We start from the raw sequence: 21,612 nt of genomic DNA, 5'->3' as shown, positions 1-21,612 counted from the left end.
CTCTATAATGCAGAAGTGAATAGACTGTGGTTTGCTTAAAACTTTTTCGGGGAGACTCTGCTATGGAATCAACCCTGTAGCTCAGTGCCACCCACCAGGCCTTCCTTGGCCTTTCCTAGTCACTCCAGCCTTCCCTCAGGGGTTCTTCACCCAGACTGTGTTCCCCTCACCGAATGTGACCTGCAGGCCTCAGAATAGATCCTCCAGGCCTTCCTCCCTTCTGCTGGAAACACCCTCTATCCATTTTCCAGCTGTTGAGCACCCTCTCCTGTTTCACACATCATCTCAAGTCACTTCTCCAGAAGGCCTGCATTTGCCCCAATCATCTGCTATCAGAGCTGCCTCGTCCTTCTATACAGCAAGCCCTCTGAGTGCAAAAGCCTCTGCTGATAAGCCTCTGTGTCCCAAACACCCAGAGCAGTGCTCAGCAGATAGTAGATGCTCAGTAAGCCTCTGGTGCTTTTTGAAAGGAGCTCCCCTAGGCATAGTTATGGACTGAATCATGTCCCCCATAGTTTCTATGAAATTGAAACCTTAACGTCCAAACGTGACTATATTTGGAGATAGGGTCTGCAGGTAATTAGGGTTAAATTGGGGTCGTAAGGGTGAGGCCCTGATCCAATAGGAATGGTGTCAAGAAAAGAAAGTGACAACAGGGGCATTCAGGCATAGGACAAAGGCCATGTGAAGACACAGCAAGAAGATGGCCATCTGCGAGCCAAAGAATGAGGCTTCCGGAGAAATCAGACCTGCCCATATCTTTGATCTTGGACTTACAGCCTCCAGAGCTAGTGAGAAAATCTATTTCTATTGTGTAAGCCACCCAGTCTGTGCTACTTTCTCATTGCAGCCGGAGCAGACAAAGGCAGGTATCAACAAAGCCAAGGTTTTGTTTTTCTTTGTTGATAGGTAAGTTCTCAGGGAGATAAAATTTCCCCAAAACATTCAGCTACTTAGCTGAAGACTTGGATTAGAATTCTGGGCTAGACTAGTATTTTTTTCTCCACCAGCTTTTCTTTTTTCCCCAGAGAAAAACTTTCTTCAAGAGAATCTCTTAGGGATTCCAGTTCTACACATCAAACAGAATTGAGGGCAGTTGCCTTGGTCTCGGGTTCTGAAACCCCCCTTCCCAGGCTCTCCCCTCTTCCTGCCTCTCTGCATTGTATCTTGGCGGCTCTCTAAGGATTCATAGTATTGAGTTTGAACTATTGCTATATCCCACGCTGCCAACTGAGTCAGCAGGGGACAAGGTACCACGGCACAGAAGGTGGAGGATAGGATTCCAGGGAAGGAAAGGCCACTGCAATTGATTTGACTCTATCCTGGGGAGATGATAAAGATGACTGCAATGGATAATATAGAATCGTCCAGAAATTGGGTGTGTCTCAACCACAGTCTGGGATCCATTTCCTAAGTCTGCAAATATATAAAATATACTCGTGGCTTCCTTCATTGCAAGGTGTACTGAGGTTTCAGTAAAGCTGCTTTGGTGATGACCAGGAGAAAAAAATCCTATGGCCTTAGAGAGCCCTGCCTCAGACCTGGGCTTTGTAAATGCTGTATGGCCAAGGGCCTTGCTTCTCCAGATGTGGCCTCTGGATCTTCTTGGATCTCACTCACTTGGGTATTTGTGAATATGTAGGTTCCAGGATCTTGGCTTGGCTTAATCCCCAGGTGATTCTCATTTGCACTGAAGTTTAAGGTTGTTAGCACCTGGGTTTCGGACTCAGAGAAAAGTCTGAATTTTAGATTGGCCACCTCCTAGATGTGTACGAGTAATTTTACTTGCCATAGCTTTGGCATTCTCATCTGTAAAATGAACATAATACCTATTTTATAGGGTTGTTTGAGGAATCAAGGTCAGTGTTGAACACTCATTCTCCCTCGGGAAAGACTGAGAGGAGATGAAATAGAGTAGAAGTGAGAAAGACCTCCCTGTGAATTTTTTACTATTTTGACACACACACACACAAATCCATATAGCCTCTAAGGGCTTTTCTGGAATTAAGCACTTAGAAATAACTCTTGAGGATTTTATGGGCACCAAGGATGACATTCAAGTGTTGGAAATACAATTCCCTTTAGGGGAAAGCCTTTGGCTTGGGGGAGGAGGGAAGGAGGAAAGAGCCATAGACTTAACCCCAGGAGAGGATGGTTCACTGTTTTATGGATGTGGTCATACCCTGAGTCAATCATGTCCCCAGTAAGGACATCTCCCCAAAAAGCCTAGAAATCAGCTGTGATCCTTGTTTCCTGTAAGACTACTAGCTGAAATTTTAAGGTTTCTCTATGATGATAACAGCTACCTTTATAGAGCAGACTGCAGGCCAGGCATTGTGCTAAGTCCTTTATGCACATTATGATGGTCAATGTATGTGCATAAAGTGGCAGGTAATATCATTAATTCCATTTTACCAATAAGAAAACTAATTCAGTGATTATGACCCTGAATAGTACTGTAAGGATAACAAAGACCAAAGGCAAACAGGATCCTGCTCTGCTGTTTTCTTGAGCATTCCACTTTGATATTGCTCGCCTAGATAATTCTGAGTCTTGAGATAGCCTTGCCTGTCACTCTCTTCCTTCCTCTGCTTTATACAGATGAGACAAGGGTTTCAAATAATATCAGGTTGTGAGCTTGAAGTTCAATAAATGGGATTTAGTGAGCATTTGTAAAAAATGCTCCGAATATACAATGATAACAATAAAGTTGTACACAGAAGATTGTGTATCATACAAAAAGTTGAAAGTAACCTTAATGCCACAAATATGAGGTTGGATAAATAAATAGTAGCATTTTCATATAGCCATTTAAAAGGAATGTAGATCTAGGGGTTCCTGGGTGGCTCTGTCACTTGAGAGACTGACTCTTGGTTTTGGCACAGGTCATGATCTCATGGGCTCATGAGCTCAGTGGGGAGTCTGCTTGAAGATTCTCTCCCTCTGCCCCTCCCCACACTCGTGTGTGTGTGTGTGTGTGCGTGTATGTACATGCTCATGTGCTCTCTCTCTCTAAAACAAATCTTAAAAAAAAAATGAATGTAGAGCCAAATTAAGTGAGTGAAATCTATAACATATTAAATGAAAACTGCAGGTTATTAAATAGAATGTGTGATCCTTTTTTGAAAATAAAATATGTTTATATGTACATAGAAAAAAAACATGGAAGGATCTATCCTCTACTAATTCAGTTCTGAACAATAGACTTAGGATGCTTTTCCCTCTCTGTATTGTCTGATTTTTCTTTTTTCTTTTCTTTTCTTTCTTTTTTTTTTTTTTTTTTTATAGTGAGCTGAGCATGCATTATTTTTATAATTAGAAAAAATCCTCTAGGGGATCCCTGGGTGGCTCAGCGGTTTAGCGCCTGGCTTTGGCCCAGGGCGGGATCCTGGAGTCCTGGGATTGAGTCCCACGTTAGGCTCCCTGCATGGAGCTTGCTTCTCTCTCTGTCTGTGTCTCTGCCTCTCTCTCTCTCTGTGTGTGTCTCTCATGAATAAATAAATAAAATCTTTAAAAAAAATTAGAAAAAATGCTCTATTATCTTTTTGAAAATTAAATGTCTTGGAAAGAAAAGGAAATTAAACATTGTGCCATCTGCAATGTCTTCATGGATTTGTGCTTGTTTTTCTAAAAGGGTGATTAGGAGATGATCTGAAAAGTGAGCACACCAAAGGGAGAGAGCCATGCGTGTATTTGTAAGCATCCCTTTTAGCACCTCCCATATACGCAATGCATACTCAATATATCACTCAATACATTCTTGTTGAATGAATAAGCCCTGAGAAGAAAATCTGTGATCCATATGCAAAGTATTGCAAAAGAAGAACACTTATAAGGACTGGAAGAAGTCGTAATGATGGGAAAGAAAGAATCACTCTCGCTTTCTTTTTCTAAGATTCCTGCTAACAGGATTAGCTTGTGTTGAAAGTGATTCAACAAGTCCAGCAGATAGGTCCCAGAATCCATGCAGAGCAGGCCAGGATCTGTTTAAGTCACTGCAAGAGCTGGCCCTGACATGTTTCCCATCAACCTGTCTACACAGTATCGGTCTTCTTCATTATTGTTGCCTTTGGTGGCTGTCACAGATAGGAGGGCTGAATAATGCTCCCCACAGCACACCCCATTTCTCCTTTGTCCATTGCTTGTTCACTGTAATAGGACATTATTCTTCCATAGATAGGGAACAGAATTCTGGTCTTCGGCTTCCCAACCTCCAACCAGACTTTGATGATTTTATTTGTGATTCAGGAGAATGGTGCTTGGCCAATACAATAGAACGCCAATCCGGGGGATCATTCAAAACTGACTCTTAAAAACAAACAACAAAACAAACAAACAAAAAAACCCTGCTCGAGACTATTACTTTGGCAATTGGAGGTCTCTGATGAGAGAGGAAAGTTGGGGCGCACACAGACATGGCACCAGATCAGCAGAAAGGCTCAACAGATTTGCCCAGCAACATGGTAGAAACAGAAATCATCTACCATGGGGCATTAAAATTAAATGAACATTCAAAGGCCATCAACTCTGGCCCGTGGCGGAGTGTAAGGCACACAGGGGGTGGCTGGTCAGTTCCAGGCCTCACATCCTGTTCTTAATCAGCCAGACGCAGGGGAGCACATGCAGCGCCCCCCATGGGCCATCCTGGGAGCCACATTCCATCTCCGTTTCAGGTAAACAAAGGCAGTCCTCCCTGTCCTGCTGAGCCTGCCTGGCTGCTGAGGCGCTTTGGGCTGAGGAAGCTTCCCTGCTGCTCCCTCTGTGGCCTCTGGCTTGAAATCTGTTCCTTTCTGCTACCAATTTATCTCAGCTCTGGGCAGTGAAGTTTTCACCAGGCAAGTGTTCAGAACCCAGTGAGGGGGAAAGACTGACTCATTTCTAAAGGGACCAACACAGCCAGTTTACGGGCATAGTGTCAGCCCCTTTGTGCAATCATCAAGCTAAGAGCTGTGGGTGAGGCTCCTGCTGGAGGCAGCGATTGAACATTTCCCCCTGAGCTCTCTAGGGTGGGTTGTAATGCAGGGAAGGAAGGGGATGGCACACAGATTAAGGAGGTAAGTAGGTCTAATGGCCTGTGACAACTTACAGCCTGCCTTGGGGTCCCCCTTTGGCTCTGCAGGGGTAGGGCAGTGGGATGCCTTCCCCACTATTCTGCTAAGCTGTGAAATATTCCTTTTAGATGTTTCCAGAGCCCAAGGACTGGATGAGGAAAGAAGAGAGAAGGAAAGACAACCTCTAGAAAACAGAGTTAAGGTTGTTCCCTTATAAGGAAAACTGATTAAACTTACATAGCTTTGAGATGGGCACAACATACCAGGTGGAGTATAGCAGCTTGAATTTTCAAATTTCTATTTTTCCAAGGCACTATGTGTATATTGTTAAAAAAAAAAATCAAAGCATGAGGATGGTCGTGTGATGAGAAGAGCCTCCTCACCTCATCCCTTCTCATACTGATTCTTACTCCCAGGAGATGTTCTCTTATCATAGCTTCCAGCTTTATTATGGTAGCTCCTTTGATAGTTGAAATAGTATGCTAATATTTCCCTATTTATTAATTTATCATATTTAGATAATATCTGCTGAGTCTCTTCTAGAAAAGTGAGAATTTACCTCCATTTCCCCTCACCTTTCTCTCTTGATTTTTAGTTGGTTGCCTGCATGTTCGTTTGTTCTTTCTTTCTTTCTTTCTCTCTTTCTTTCTTTCTTTCTTTCTCTTTCTTTCTTTCTTTCTTTCTTTCTTTCTTTCTTTCTTTCTTTCTTTCTTCTTTCTTTCTTTCAAGATTTTATTTTATTTTATTCATGAAAGACACAGAGACAGGCAGAGATATAGACAGAGGGAGAAGCAGGCTCCCTGTGGGAGCCCAATGCAGAACTCGATCCCAGGACCCTGGGATCATGACTTAAGCCAAAGGCTCAACCACTGAGCCACCCAGGTGCCCCTGTCTTGTTCTCTTTCTGACTTTAGTCAGATTCAAGTCATTTCTATTTGAGGTAAAGCTATCATATATTAAAAAAAGAGACAGATCCAAAATTGAGTCACTTATGCTAAGCCCATGTCATCAAACAAAGACTTAATATCTAACTTAATTTCAGTTTTAACCTTTTCTAGGAGTGGAATCTTAAACCTGCCAGTCTGGAATTAACTGGTCAGTACTGGTGAGGTCATCTGCCTGACAGACCCCTTCGGGCACCCAAAGGAAGGTGACTTTGCCACAATCTACTTGTTGCTAGGAACCTCGTTAATCTACCCCATTCTCCTTATAAAAGTCTTTCATATTGTATAGCTCTTCAGCGCTCCTTTCTGTCTGCAAGATGAGATGTTGCCTGATTCATGAATCATTGAATCAAGCCAGGGAGATCTTTAAAATTTAATTATTTAAATCTCATTTTTAACACTTATGACTGTTCCTTTCCCTTCTACCTTTTCAGCTTTGACCTTCTGACATGAACTTGACTTTTCACAAGTCAATTTGGGGATTTTCAGCAGATTAATCAATGAAAACAATTTAGAGAGGAACCTCCCCTCTTCCTTCTCCTGGAAAACCTAGTCTCATCCCAAATACGCAAATACCTTTGGAGAATGCTTTCTAAACATGATCAAGGGTAGTTTAATGCCTCTGATATCTACATGCCTACAGAGGATTGCTCATGCAGAGTTCACATGTGTAGCAATGACAGTACTGGAGTACTGTGCATCTGTGACAAGGGTACCTTTTACTGGTCCTGTGTGAGCCTTAATGACAAGAACTGGGCACATCATATTCTTGTGACCTAGTGGGATACCTGGTGCATGTTAGGCCTTCAGTATTTGTCTGCTGTGGAATATATGTACTTTTCTGTTACATATTTTTATAGAATTAGACCATTTACTGTTTAAAGGGATGAAGTACCTAAAAAACATGTCTAAATAGGAAAAAAATAATTGATGTTGTGTTTCTACACTCATGGTCCCCTGAGTGAGCAGGAATATATGCGTACATGTGTCTGAGGTTCTTGGTCTTGGAAAAAGTGGTCAGAATGGGTCTGAAAAGGAGGGTCAACCCAAGCAGGTGGCTGCCCTTCTGAGGGCCACCCCCGGGGAAGTGATAGCTTCTAGAATGAGAGCCAGGGTTGCTTTCTCTGAGTGTGTACACCAGATCCACTTTTGTTTGTTCTGACTCTCAGGCTGTTGAAATTTGTCACAAACAAAAGTCAAACCCAACTCAGAAAGCCCCACCACTAGATCCAGTCCACTTACCCTGAGCCAAGGTGACCTGCTTTCCAAACACTTCCCCAAGATTTCAGTTCTCACTGAAAACTTGCCACAGATTCCTGTTAAGCTTTGTTAACACACAAGAGGACTTTATTGGGGAACACCCATTTTTAGGCAGTGTTTTTTGGAAAAGCCAATACTCATGGAAGAGGCTGTTCGTTCTCTACTACTTTCCCCTTGGGCTTGACCACTTCAATGCCCACTGGACCAATGTCCAACTGCCAGCCCTGGCTTCTTTTTGCCAGAGGAATATCTCTGAATACTAGAGCTTTCTCTGTGTATCCATGTGGCAGACTGGAAATGCCAGGGAAGACTCTCTCTTACCCCCAGCAGTCCTTAGTCAATGGCTGATGAGAATTGATGTATAAATATCGCCTCTTTATCCCTGGACTCCTAGAGCTCTCTGGCGAGATTGAGCTTCACTTACCCAAATAGTGACTTGCTTGAGAACACATTGGCTGCCCTCCCTTTACTGCCTCACTTTCTCACCCCCTATCAGTGTTTTCTGGGATCTCTTTCTCACCACCACTTATCCTTGATTTCTTGTTTCAGGGTCTGCCTATGGGGGAACTCAAGCTAAGATGATATTCTTTTTTTTTAATTAAAAAAATTATTTATTCATGAGAAACACACACACACACACACACAGAAAGAGAGAGAGAGAGAGAGAGAGGCAGAGACACAGGTAGAGGGAGAAGCAGGCTCCATGCAGGGAGCTGAATGTGGGACTTGATCCCGGGACTCCAGTATCATGCCCTGGGCGGAAGGTGGTGCTAAACCGCTGAGCCACCCAGGGATGCCTAAGATGATATTCTTATAGACCAAGTAAGATGATCACCTTCGTTCACTCCAGCTATTCCTACAAAAGAGATAATTTTTGCTTTTTGCTTCACTCTACAGAGTAGCTACTGATGTTGTTTCCAGTGGAGGTTATGACCATCTTTGTGGGTACCATTTATGGGAAATGGCTGCCAGCATAACAAGCTTTGGCATGAAAGGAGAAAATACTATAAATTTCTTTAAGACACAGAAAGAAAGTCACAAAGCAGATTCTCCCACCCATAGTTAAATGTTGAGTGTAGTAAGCTGCTTTGTAAAGCTACATCAGGCTTCCCTTCCCTTGACCCCTGAGCCCCAGGGGGGCCTGAAAGAGTTTTAATGTGATTTCTGGAATGTGCTTAACTTTCAGAGAGGGAGCAGCTTAGCTCCTGGGAGAATCCCATTAATATATTTTGCAGTAGAAAGGCTTCCTATTGCCTAATCTCATTAACTCTGTTTTATGTACAGTAAGTGGGTAAAAGCTGAGTTTGTGACTCGGTAATTGTGAATACATAATTTTTGAGTGCTTGGTGGAATAAAGAAGAGATGTTCTTGCTTGCGAAGAGGAGGTCCAGAACTCCAGAAATGACCACTTATTGAAAAAGGGAATGAAATTGGGACATGCCTTATCTTTGCGTAGCCACCATAAAATAACACAAGGGGTGGGTAGGGTGGAGAGAGGGGCGAGTTATCCCATTCTTTCCTCCAACTCTCCTAATAAATAGGACCTTCAATGTAACCTGGAAACCACCTCTCAGTAGCCATCTTTATTCACGTTTGTAGTTTTGCTTCATTCATTCAACAAATATTAATTGTGCACATATGATATATCAGGCACTGTTCCAGGCACTAGGGTGGTGGGCAAAAAAGGGCATAAGTCCTATTCGCATCAAGCTTACATTCAAATGGGGAGATAAACAACAAGCAAATACATATATACTGTTATATATCAGATAGTTTTGAGTGCTATGAAGAAATAGAAATCGGGATAGGAAGAGAATTGCTATTTAGGGGGCAGGTGATCAGGGAAGGGTTCTCTGCATGAAGTGAGGGAACAAGATATTTGGGGGATCTTCACCTTCCAGGTGGAGGCCTCAGCAAAGGCAAGGGCAGGAGGAAGAGTAGAGTAGCCAGGGTAGCTGGAGATAGGAGATGGGGCAGCAACATGGATGGGGCAAGTCCAGAAGGAGCCTAGGACCACAGTCAGCTGTTTTGATTCTGAGGACTAAAGGGGGAAGGAGGTGATGAGAATTATGTATAAGGTTCAACTGTGGGGGCAGCCCAGGTGGCTCAGCGGTTTAGTGCTGCCTTCAGCCCGGGGCCTGATCCTGGAGACCCGGGATGGAGTCCCACGTCAGGCTCCCTGCGTGGAGCCTGCATCTCCCTCTGCCTGTGTCTCTGCCTCTCTCTCTCTCTGTCTCTCATGAATAAATAAATAAAATCTTTTTTTTTTTTTTTTTTTAAAGTCTCAGTTGTGGCTGTGGGTGGCAACCAGACTAGAGAGGACAGGAGGCAATGAAGTGTTATGGGTGAGAGGCGATGCTGGCTTGGACAGGCTGGTAGTGGTGGAGGTGATGAGAAGGGGCCCAGATTCAAGATGCATTCTTAAGATAGAGCAGCAGGATTTGGGATAGGTTGAATGCAGTGTGTGTGTGTGTGTGTGTGTGTGTGTGTATGTGTGTGAGAGAGAGAGAGACAGACAGAGACCAAGACACACAGAGAGAGACAGAGAGACAGATATATATATATATATATATATATATATATATATATATATAGAGAGAGAGAGAGAGAGAGAGAGAGAGAGAGAGAGAGAGGGAGAGGGAGAGAGAGAGAGAGATTGATCAGTTGATGGATGACTCCAAAGTTTTTGATCCATTGTATGAGTGAGATGCTATTCACTGGGTTGGGGAACACTGGGGGAGAAATAGGTTATTTGGGAGAAAAACCAGGAGTGTGGTTTTGTACCTGTCAAAAGTATGAGCTGCCATTAGACATCTAAGTAGAGATGAGTACAGTTAGAAGGATCTGGAATGCAAGGCAGAGGTAGGGACTGGAGATTCATAGTTGGGAGTTTTCAGTTGTTCAGATGGTCTTTAAAACCATGAGACCAGAATTCACTTTACAGGTCATGAGACCTGTAAAAGGGAAGGGGGTGGGGTGGCGTCAAGGACTGGGGTCTATGCCAGGCTTGCCTTTAGAGGGAAGAGAAGTAGTCTGGAAACAGGAAAGGAGAACAAGGGAACGACTGCCCCCTTGCAGCTTTGTATTAAACGATTAAACTGAATAGCCAATACAATAGAAGTGTCAGTCGTGATTGTCTCTGGGCCTTCTGAACCTACTGAAGACAGAATGGAGTGATGGAGAAAGGACCCAGCTGCTGTCCCTGTCACTCCATTCCAAAGCTGTGCAAGTGGGGATCTTTGAGAGGATTCTTCCAGTCTCTCCCCTTCCGCACTCTTCCCTCAAACCTTCCTCAATTTCCCATTTTTCCTCCTTTGCCTTCCATTTCTCTTCCTCCTCTTTTCCCTTCTCTCCACCAGCCGGCAAGCCTGGCATTGAATTTCCGGTGGTTGGAGGAAGGGGGATGAGTGTGCTCCTACACCACATGCCCTTCCTTTCACCGCAGATCAAGCCTTCCCCTGAGGGAGTGGGTCATAGGTGAGGTCGCTTTTCTGTAAACATCCATCCCAGGCGGTTCACTAATTAGAAATTCGTTCAGGTTTGGAAATGTCAGAATGCAAATTCTACTGGAAGGGGAGTTTATTTGTTCTTCACAGTTCAGTGTGAATTACTTTAATCAGATAATCAGCTAATTTCCCTCCTAACAGCTGGTTGGGATCAATCTGCACTATATCTCTATTAAAAAAAATCTCACTAAGAATATGGTACATAAGATTCAGTTAGGAAACATTAAAATGCAGAATCCTAGGTTCCATCCCCAGAAATTCCCAACTTTGTAGGTCCAGACGATCCTGGTGCAGTGGCTCGTGAACCACACTGGGCAACACAAGGGTACATACAGAAGAGTGAATAAACTTTGAGGGGCATAGGGTATTTCTAGCAAATGGACAGAATGCAGATCTTTGAACTGACAGTATGGAGTAGATCTCAGGGTGTTCCTGGGGAAGGACCGAGGAAGGGGGAAGGGATCCCAATACATGCTTCTCCCTCTGCCAGTATCTCTGCCTCTCTCTCTGTGTCTCTCATGAATAAATAAATAAAATCTTTAAAAAAGAGAAGAGAGAGGGACGCCTGGGTGGCTCAGTGGTTTAGTGCCTGCCGTTGGCCCAGGGCATGATCCTGGGGTCCCAGGATCGAGTCCCACATCAGGCTCCCTGCATGGAGCCTGTTCCTCCCTCTGCCTGTGTCTCTGCCTCTCTCTGTATCTCTCATGAATAAATAAATAAAATCTTAAAAAAAAAAAAAAAAAAGAGAAGAGAGAGAGAGATCCCAATACAGAAGGGAATGGAAGGAAGCTAATATCTTCTCTCTGATATGGTCATTAGCACCTGACCCCACTCTATGACTTGCAGGGTGTACCTGGGAACTGAATATTTATCACACACCGGCATAGGATTGGTGTTTGTTGTTTTAAAGATCTTTCTTGGGCAGCCCGGGTGAGGATCTTTCTTGGGCAGCCCGGGTGGCTCAGCGGTTTAGCGCCGCCTTCAGCCCAGGGCGTGATCCTGGAGACTCGGGATTGAGTCCCACCTCAGGCTCCTTGTGTGGAGCCTGCTTCTTTCTCTGCCTCTCTCTCTCTCTCTCTCTTTGTATCTCATGAGTAAATAAATAAATTTTTTTTTTTTAAAAGATCTTTCTTGGGACAGCCCGGGTGGCTCAACGGTTTAGCACTGCCTTTAGCCCAGGGCCTGATCCTGGGGACCCAGGATCGAGTCCCTTGTCGGGCTCACTGCAGGGAGCCTGCTTCTCCCTCTGCCTGTGTCTCTGCCTCTCTCTCTCTGTCTCTGTGTGTGTGTGTGCCTCTCATGCATAAATAAATTAAAAAAATCTTTAAAAAAAAATAAAGATCTTTCTTTCTTCCTTTCTGACAGACAGCAAGTGCATGATGGGTGGGGGGGTGTCCATCCCAGGACCTGAGCCCAAAGCAGATGCCTAACCGATTTAGACACCCTGGTGCCCTCAGGATTGGATTTTAAGAACTTTCCAGGTACTGGGGTGCCTGGCTGGCTCAGTTGAGAGAGCATGTGACTCTTGATCTTGGGGTCATGAGTTTGAGCCCCACAATGGGTGTTGAGATTACTTAAATAAATAAAACAAAAGCCCCCCTCCCCCCCCAACTTCCCAGGCACGATCTCATTTAATTCTTACCACCTTCCTTTGAGGGAGGTACTTTATAATCCCTGTGCGTGGATTAAAGAAGCCATAATGGGGGATCCCTGGGTGGCTCAGCGGTTTGGCGCCTGCCTTTGGCCCAGGGTGCTATCCTGGAGACCCGGGATCGAATCCCACATCGGGCTCCCGGTGCATGGAGCCTGCTTCTCCCTCTGCCTGTGTCTCTGCCTCTCTCTCTCTCTCTCTCTCTGTGACTATCATAAATAAATTAAAAAAAAAAAAAAGAAGCCATAAAGGTTTTAAGTGGGAGATCCAGCTCTGTCTGGAATCCCTGCACTGTGCTGCACCTTTGAAATGCACAGTGTAGGCAGGGAAGCTCAAGGGGAAGGCTGTCGGGTCACGGGGTCACGGGGTGCTCAGAAGTGAGCGGCAAAGGCCCAGGGACTTGCACTCTTTCCCCCGGATGGGCTGCTTCGGTGCCCCCTGGTGGCCACTAACCTAGTGTGCTGAGCAATTCCACGATGACCCATGAAGCAGCGGAACAATGAACCAAGTCATGATAGAGGGAAACAGGAGGTCTCCAGGACAGAAGCATAAGTGATTTTTTTTTTAACATAAGTGATTATTAAAATACTGGCCTCTCACCCGATCAAATACGCAAACCCTCTACTCCCAGTATCTGAGCATTTCCAGGGAGCTTGAGTTACAGCTATGTTCCCATCTTCTGCCTCAGGGACCCATGACACACTAATTTCCAAATTATAAGCCACAGCCTTTTAACCTGATCACAGCTGCATCCACCTTCCCTCCAACCATTAGAGTCAGAGAACTGGCTTCATTTTCATTAATCAGTAAGGAAAAGCTCCCCAGCTTGTCTACTCTACTAGGCCTGCTTCTATTTTTAACAGTCTGCCAAAGCCCTAGTAGGCTAAAAATAGGCTTACTTATAATACAATTCATCATGTACTCAGCTGCCAGGAGGAAGCTTAATTTAAGCTTCATCCAAGATGAAATACCTTTGAGAAACACATTATTTCATGCAACTATTTATTGTTTTTTTAGGAGTCTTTGATATGAACCTTTTGCCATAGATCTTGGAAATGAGAGAAATCCTATCAGATTTGAAGAAGTTCCCACAAAACTATTTTGCCATCGTACTGGCCAAGGTTATACAATGCCTTGGGGCCTCTCTTCCCTGACTTCAAACTTCTTTGGTCCCTCCTTGATTTTAATCCATTTTAATTCTTGATCTCTGTTTCAACCTGATCTAGGTGAATTGGATCATCTTGTAAAACCAGAGTTGCCAGATTTAGCAACTAAAAATACAGAATTCAGTAGTTAAATTTCAGATAAGCACCGAATGGTTTTTTTGATATAAGAGAAGCTTTTCTAAGTTTTACTGAGATGCAATTCACATACCATAAATGATGTTTTCAAATATATAATTCATTGATTTTTAGTATTTTCATGGAGTTATGTAATCAGCACTACCAACTAATTGTAGAATATTTTCATCACTGCAGACACCCTATGCTTTCCCAATCTCCCCTCCCTCCAGGTGCTAGAAACACCCATCTACTTTCTGACTCCATGGATTTGCCTATTGTGGACATTTCATACAAATGAGGTCATGCAATAGATGTTCCTTTAGGACTATTTTTTTTTTAGTTAGCATGATGTTTTCAAGGTTTGCCTATGCTGTAACATGAACCAGTGCTTCATTCTTTTTTTCTTTATTGCCAAATAGTATTCCATTGTATGAATATAGCCCATGTTGTTTATTAATTCTTCAGCTGGTAGTTATTTGGGTTGTTTCCATCTCTTGACTCTGATGGATAATGCTCTACTAACTGCTGTACACATTCTTGTGGGAGTTTTTTTTTTTTTTTGACAGGCATAAACATGTTTATTAAATGAAATGTATCGTTTAGAAATAAAAAAAAAAGGGAAGCCTGTGTAGAACTTGTGGATTCAGTTAGTCAGAATTTATTCTGACTTGCACCAAACCACACAAAATCTTTTGAAGTCTAGTTAGTGTAGTCTAAATGGACACTCCAGAGTCTGTTTATGAATTCCATTGCAAGATCTCCACTTTCTACTTTCAAAAGGAAGGGGGATCAGGATGAGGGTGGATGGATGTTTTCACTTCTCTTGGGTATATACCTAGGAGTAAACTAGCTGGGTTTTACTGCCACTGTTTAACTTTTTGAGGAATTTCTAAACTATTTTCCCAAATGTTTGCACCATTTTATATCCCCATCAACAATATAGGAGGGTTTCAACTTCTCCACTTGTTATCTCCACTTGTCAGTTTCTCCACTTGTCTATCTTCTTCTATCTCCACTTGCCATCATGTGGGTGGGAAGCGGTTCTTCTTTGTAGTTTTGATCTGTATTACTCTAAAGACTGATGATGTTGCGTATCTTTTCATGTCCTTCTTTGCCATTTGTATATCTTGTGCATATCATTTGGAGTTTTTAATTGGGTTACTTGCCCTTTTGTTGTTGACTTTTAAGAATTCTTTATATGTTTTGGACAAAAGTCCCTACCAGGTATGTAATTTGCAAATGATTTTCCCAGTCTGTGGGTTGTCTAAGAAACCTGCTTTTAACCTAGTGTTTCCCAAGTGTTATTAGATTGTGATGTTCTTCATTTTGAACACCCATACAGTGTTGAGTTTTATAAATTTTTTTAATTTTTGTATTTATTTATGATAGTCACACAGAGAGAGAGAGAGAGGCAGAGACATAGGCAGAGGGAGAAGCAGGCTCCATGCACCGGGAGTCCAACGTGGGATTCGATCCCGGGTCTCCAGGATCGCTCCCTGGGCCAAAGGCAGGCGCCAAACCGCTGCGCCACCCAGGGATCCCCCAGTGTTAAGTTTTAAACTGTTTGCCAGGCATGGGGCTCCCAGGATGAAGAGGAGCTGCCAGGGAGGAGCTCACAGTCTGGTGCAGAAGAGAGAAGCAGGCAAACAAATGATTTTAGGGAGACTAGGGAGGCAAAAGTTTCATTAATATAGGGTGCATCTTCATTTATCTCTAGCCTTTGGTGCAATGTGGGACACACAGTGGTGATCAATAAATATTTGAAATAAGAATTGAATCAGTAGCTTTCTAAATTGGAAATCTTCCCGCCTCTCTTTATTGTGTGTGTGAAGTTGCAATATTTTTGTTTGTCATGTAATTTAAAGCATTTTAAAAGGCTTGTTAAGGTCTGAAAAATCTCCTCTCTCTGCTACTAGCAAGTAACATTTCCATCACCTTTAAACATGCCTAAAGCTTTGAAGATCTTGGTTAAAATAGAGCTATATTATCTGGGAGCTATTATCAGGTAACATTTTCCTTTGAATTAATTCACCCATATGGGCTCTAATGACCTGTCAGAACTCAGGACCAGTAAATGTTCCCCAGAGTGTGAAGCAGGCTTACATCTTGTAGGCTGGAGGGAGGGTGGCAGGAGGGGTGAGGACTTGGGGGCGGGTGCAGGGAGGTACAGATAAGGGGGTCAAAGAAAGGAACATAAAGAGAACACTAAATTCTGTTTGCATAATTGTGCCAGGACCTGCCTTGTTTATGGGGAATGAGTATTCCACCTATGAACAGAGAGGACAAATTCATGTAAAATTGCTCTCTGCAAGAACCATCAAACTACGGAGTTTTATATATTTATTAAGATTTTATTTATTTATTCGTGAGAGACAGAGAGAGAGAGAGGCAGAGGGAGAAGCAGGTTCCCTGTGGGGAGTCCGATGCGGAACTCGATCCCAGGACCCCAGGATCACGACTTGAGCCAAAGGTAGACGCTCAACCACTGAGCCACCCGGGTGCCCCAAACTACAGAGTTTTAATGTCATGGGATTAAGGGCAATGGATGACTCTGAATTAACATTGCACGTACTGTGACGCCTAGAGCCTCCTGAAACCCAAATCACTGGAACAGAAGAAGGAATGACCTTAGCATTTAAAGGCTCCCTTTTAGGCACCAAAACACTGTCAGCAGAAAGACACTCTTGAAAAATCTCTCCCATCTCTTTATATATAAATCAAATATTAATTAAAGCAAATAAATTAGATTGCAATTATGTGCAATTGTGAATTGTAGTATGAAGAGGAAATGCTCTTCAGTACAGTTAATTGGCAGCAATTGTGATTTGTCCAAATTAATTTAATATCCAGAATGAGGTTAATATTTTGAACATTTTAGTAATAAAGAAAATTAGAGGAATCAGATTAGAGCAGCTGCCAGATATATGCAGATGACATTTCTTGGGAGTCCTATCACATCTCCAGGCTCACCTTGTGGTCACACCATCAATGCTTAATGTCAGGGAGGGGGGGCTCCACGGGCCAGTTTTCATTAGGGATCTCCAAATGCTTGCTCACCTACTCTCCTCTCCCCGCTGCCCCATTTCTCCACAGAAGCACTGTCATGCCCTTCCCGCAACCTTCTGAGGGCTGCAGAGACCCACTAGGTAACTGGGTGCAACTGTAAGCCTGCAGACGCCTTGCTCCCACTCTCATCTCCTGCTCTGTGAAGCCAGTGTGTGAAGACAGAGAGCATTTACTACCTGAAATCCCTTTGGAAATGCAGGAAGAGAAATAAAATGTGTGTGGGAGACTGTATGAGCACATTCATATATTGTTGGGTTTTTTTTGTTTTTTTTTTTAAGATTATTTGCTTTTTTGAGAGTGTGCCCGATGCATGAACCCAGTTGGGGAGGGGCAGAGAGAGAGAGAGAATCTCTAGCAGACTCCCCATTGAGGGTGGAGTGGGGTGCGGGGCTTGATCTCATGGCCTGAGATCATGACCTGAGCCGAAATAACAGCACGATGCCCAGCCCACTGAGCCACGCAGGTGTTCCACATTCATATATTGTTACAAAGCAGAATTTGAAAAATTAATTTACTAGTTTTAGGTGTTCTTCATTTTCTTTGTTTCTTAATAGGATCATCTGCCACTGTTTTTCTTGTTTTTTTTTAATTTTTATTTGCTTATGATAGGCACACAGTGAGAGAGAGGCAGAGACACAGGCAGAGGGAGAAGCAGGCTCCATGCACCGGGAGCCCGACGTGGGATTCGATCCTGAATCTCCAGGATCGCGCCCTGGGCCAAAGGCAAGCGCCAAACCGCTGCGCCACCCAGGGATCCCTCTTTTTTTTTTTTTTTTTAAATAGATTTTATTTATTTATTCATGAGAGACACAGAGAGAAGCAGAGACACAGGCAGAGGGAGAAGCAGCTCCCTGTGGGGAGCATGATATGGAACTCGATCCCAGTACCCCGGGATCATGACTTGAGCCAAAGGCAGGTGCTCAAGCACTGAGCCACTCAGGCATCCCTCACCATTTTTCTTTTAAAAATAATCTTACTAACAATATATTTACCTGACACATACTCCTTTCACAAAGATGAGTTGAAGACCAAATAAACTAGACAGAAATATTCATATAAACACACACACACCTGCTTTGTCTTCTTGTGACAGTGTTAAGCAGCCCAGTGCTTCGACCTGCACTGGCTATTAAAAGGATGAAAGCAGGATGCCTGGGTGGCTCAGCGGTTGAGCACCTGCCTTTGGCCCAAAGTGTGATCCTGGAGACCTGGGATCAAGTCCTGCATCAGGCTCCCTGCACGGAGCCTGCTTCTCCCTCTGTCTGTGTCTCTGCGTCTCTCTCTGTCTCTCATAAATAAATAAATAAAATCTTTAAAAGAAAATAAAAGGATGAAGGCACCCTGGTCCAGTATTTGGGTGGCCAGGGAAAGCGAGGCTGAAGGGGTCGCCCCTCAGCCAGTTGCTGTTTTGGCTTCAGTCCCATCCTGAACTAGGCAACCAGGGCCTCTGGGCTCTGGTCCATCTACATTGTCTATACAGCACCTGCCCTGCTCTCACTTTGGTGAGGAAAAAAGGGCAGAGTTGGAATCCTGCCCTTCCTTTAGGATCATTTTTGGGGCTGCTGTACATCTTTCACCATGGTAGATTTGGGGTTGGTCAAAGCCTCCAGACACCTAGGCCCTACATTCCAGAGTGTGGATTTGCCTCAGTGAGCATCCCAGAGGAAGTCAGAGTCCATGGAAAAACTGTCCAGGGCTTCTTTCTTCCATACATAAACTGGGCCTTCCATCTTGAGTGAAGTTCCTGCTGTCACAGGACACTGCACTTTAGGGGCAGTAGAGTTTTCCACTTTGGTTCTCCCACCTGGTTGAAAGGTCCATGAAGTCACTTTCTTGGACCTGAGTCAATGCCCACAAAGACACTGGCGGTTGACATATATTTTGCCCTTGCCACGTGTGAGGCAGGTACCATGCAAAGCCTTCATGCATTTTCACCTGTAACCCCTGCCCTGTGAGACAGATACAATGACTATTCCCATTTCTCAGAAACACAGGTGGGCTTAGAGAGGATAAGTAGCTTGCGGTGGTCTTGGGCACTATGATGGGGTTGGTTAAGTGGCAGAGCTGGGATTTGCACAGCATTTGTGCCATGCTGTTGGCGATTCGTATATGGTGCTTCTTGGTACTCAGTACTGTCTCCTGCACAGAACTTTTACACAGAGGGGGCTCTACACGTTTGTTGATGAGCTAACTTTGTGCCAGGCAGTCATCCAGGTACTTCATGAACATATACATCCCAACGATTCCAAAAGAGGATGTGCGGAGAGGTTATGTACCTTGTCCAAGATCCTGTAGCTAGCAGGTGGTGGATCTGGGGTCTTACTGTAGGTAGTCTGGTTGCTCCAGAGTCTCTGATCCTGAACACAATGCATACCACCTCTCTCTTTCTCTTTTTTTCTTCAGTGGGCTCCACACTGGGTATGGAATTCAATGCAGGGCTTGAACTCACAACCCTGAGATCAAGACTTGAGCTGAGATCAAGAGTTGGACCCTATGACTAAGCCACTCAGGCAGTCCACATACCACCTCTCTTGAGTAAATGCAAGCACATCTGAAGAGTGGAGGTTAGATTTTTGTTTTGTTTATTTGTACAGGATTCTGCTGGTATAGAAGGTGGGTTATCTTGGATGAGGAAACTACTCTTGGAAAGTCTCCTGACCCCTGTAGGCCTGCTTAGCAACTTCTCTCTGTTCTGAGAGTGACCAGTGCTTCATGGTTGGCTATCTTGATGACCTCTCCTTGGCAGGGAGTAGGTGAATAAATCCATGTTAATGAAGTAACAAGCTAAATGCAACTCCATCCACCCATTTCTTGACAGGGTAAAAAAATCAGCTAAGAGGGGAAAAGGGGGAGTTGATTTGGAAATGAGAAAGAGAATGAAAAAAGGCTGGGAGGCCAGATGAAGATGGGATTGTGGGAAAAAGAATAGTAGGGACAAGATTAGAATAGCATGAAGTTAAAAATGGAGACTTTTTTTCCTCCCAGAGAAATATATCCATCTGCATCAGGATGGGACCTGCCCAGCCCAATACGAGATACTTCCCTAGGCCTGCTTGCCTAAAGTGAATGACCGATTCCAGTTTTGTGGAGTTGAGTGCCTGATTCTTCCAGGGGTGAAATGGAGTGAGGAGCATGGCAGAAGGAAGAGGAAATGGGCTTTGTAATCAGAGAGAACTGGGTTCAAATCCTGACCCAGCCAGTGACTGACTTACTGTGAGCCTGAGCCAGTTACCTGACGTCTCTGAGTCTGTGCTGTCACCTGTATGATGAGGACATTAACTCCGACCTGGGCGGCGGGGGGGGGGAGGTATGTAGAACTAAAGGTGATAGATAATTAAAAGAAAGTGCCTGGCATGTAGTAGGGATCCAGGAAATGTCAGCTGCCTTTTTGGCTGCACCTGGCCATCCTGACCATAAGCCGCCCCGATGCAACCCAAGACTTCTGCCTCTCAGAGCCCAGCCTAAGAGGAGCCAGTATAAGAGACCCTAAAAACACAGCACTCACATTTTAGTATGCCTTCAGTGTCACAGAAATACAGAGGTTTTAACTGTGCAGCTTTCCTTGTAACTGGCCAGTGACCACAAGGTGTTAGCAGATGGTCATTAAAAATGGAGGCAAGAGAGTCAATTTTGTTTGACCAGAATGCAATTCTATAAACCCATAGGAATACATTGAAATGCCTCCAACCAGAAGATCAAGCCGCCTCCCCATCATTTTTGCATTGTTCACTTTATAGGATTTTGGGATAAAAAGAGATAAGTCAAACAGAAGTCAAGGAAAACAAAAAAATATGATCTGGAATCACTAACACAAAGCCATTTCTATTCTTAATTTCTTTTTTGGGCAGGTCAGGGCTCTAATTAGGAAAACCCAGTATGCCAGATATGAAGGGCAGTTAGCAGAGCATGACTCCAGCTCAGTGTAATTGGGCTCTGCTGTCCGCATCTGAAATAGCGTAAGGGTGCTTAGAAGTTTCTCAGCTGTACAACATACTGTCCTGGGGCTGGGCAGTCCAGCTCTGACATGGGCGGGGCTGTGTGTGTGTGTGTGTGTGTGTGTGTGTGTGTGTGTGTGAGAGAGAGAGAGAGAGAGAGAGAGAGACTGCTCTCTTTGACTCTCCTGTAATGAGTGCTGTTTATCTGGCTCTACCTACTTCTGGGTTATTGTAAGGGCCCATGGGAGGGGTGGATACATCTCCTGGAAAACCTGGCCTGGGTGTGGCAGGTCCAGATCTGTGTCTGGCTTTGAGCTTTGCAGGGGTGAGGGGCAACTGGGCCCGGTACCCAGTCCGGGCCTGGGACTCAGGCAAGACCAGACAGGTGGCCAGGGAGCCCAGACCTGCCCTTCTCCAAATCACAGAGGCCAAGTACCAAGCCGTCTGCCGCCTGGAGGGGAGGGCAGTGCAAGCCCCCGCCTCAAGTCAGAGAAAGCGGGGCTCTCTTAGTTTCTGACCCTGGGTGATTGTCTCTCATCTCGGAACATCATTTTCTTATCTGAAAACTAACATGGATGTAATACCATCTACCTGAAAGGTAAGTAGGAAGATTGGGATAATGTGTTAAAGTACTCGGGGCCTGGAAATGGTCATATGTGACAGTTCCTACATTAGTTCAAGTTCACCCCTGAAGTTCATCCTCATCTCCTTTCATCTGCATTACAGCTCAGATGTTAGGGGGCTCTCAGTAGCCCTGGTCTGTGACTCCCAGTGAGAGGGAGACGTTGATTCTCCTAGCTGGCATACTACGTGGCATTTCTGGGCAGTTAGACTTGAGGTTTCTATTTGAAGGAGGTGACTATGAAGAGTATTTCCTATCCTCGAATCACTTTGTCTCCTTTCCCCCCTTGATAGT

At 44.2% G+C, this 21,612-nt stretch overlaps 1 protein-coding gene and 1 long non-coding RNA gene across 4 annotated transcripts in view; one reads left to right on the top strand and one right to left on the bottom strand.

Annotated features, from left to right (window-relative positions):
- LHFPL3 (LHFPL tetraspan subfamily member 3) overlaps positions 1-21,612 on the bottom strand; it is a 559,454-nt gene that overhangs the window by 17,067 nt on the left and 520,775 nt on the right. The gene's annotated exons all lie outside the window — the stretch shown is intronic.
- On the top strand, positions 4,973-16,953 carry LOC140613519 (uncharacterized). The gene is made up of 3 exons (XR_012014516.1): positions 4,973-5,054; positions 5,180-5,317; positions 16,789-16,953. It is a non-coding gene; the product is annotated as an uncharacterized lncRNA (long non-coding RNA).

The sequence above is a fragment of the Canis lupus genome, chromosome 21 (assembly GCF_048164855.1).
Source record: "Canis lupus baileyi chromosome 21, mCanLup2.hap1, whole genome shotgun sequence".
NCBI classification, from domain to species: Eukaryota; Metazoa; Chordata; class Mammalia; order Carnivora; family Canidae; genus Canis; species Canis lupus.
The sequence above is the reverse complement of the archived record's forward strand: the minus strand, read 5'-3'. Positions and strand labels throughout refer to the sequence as shown.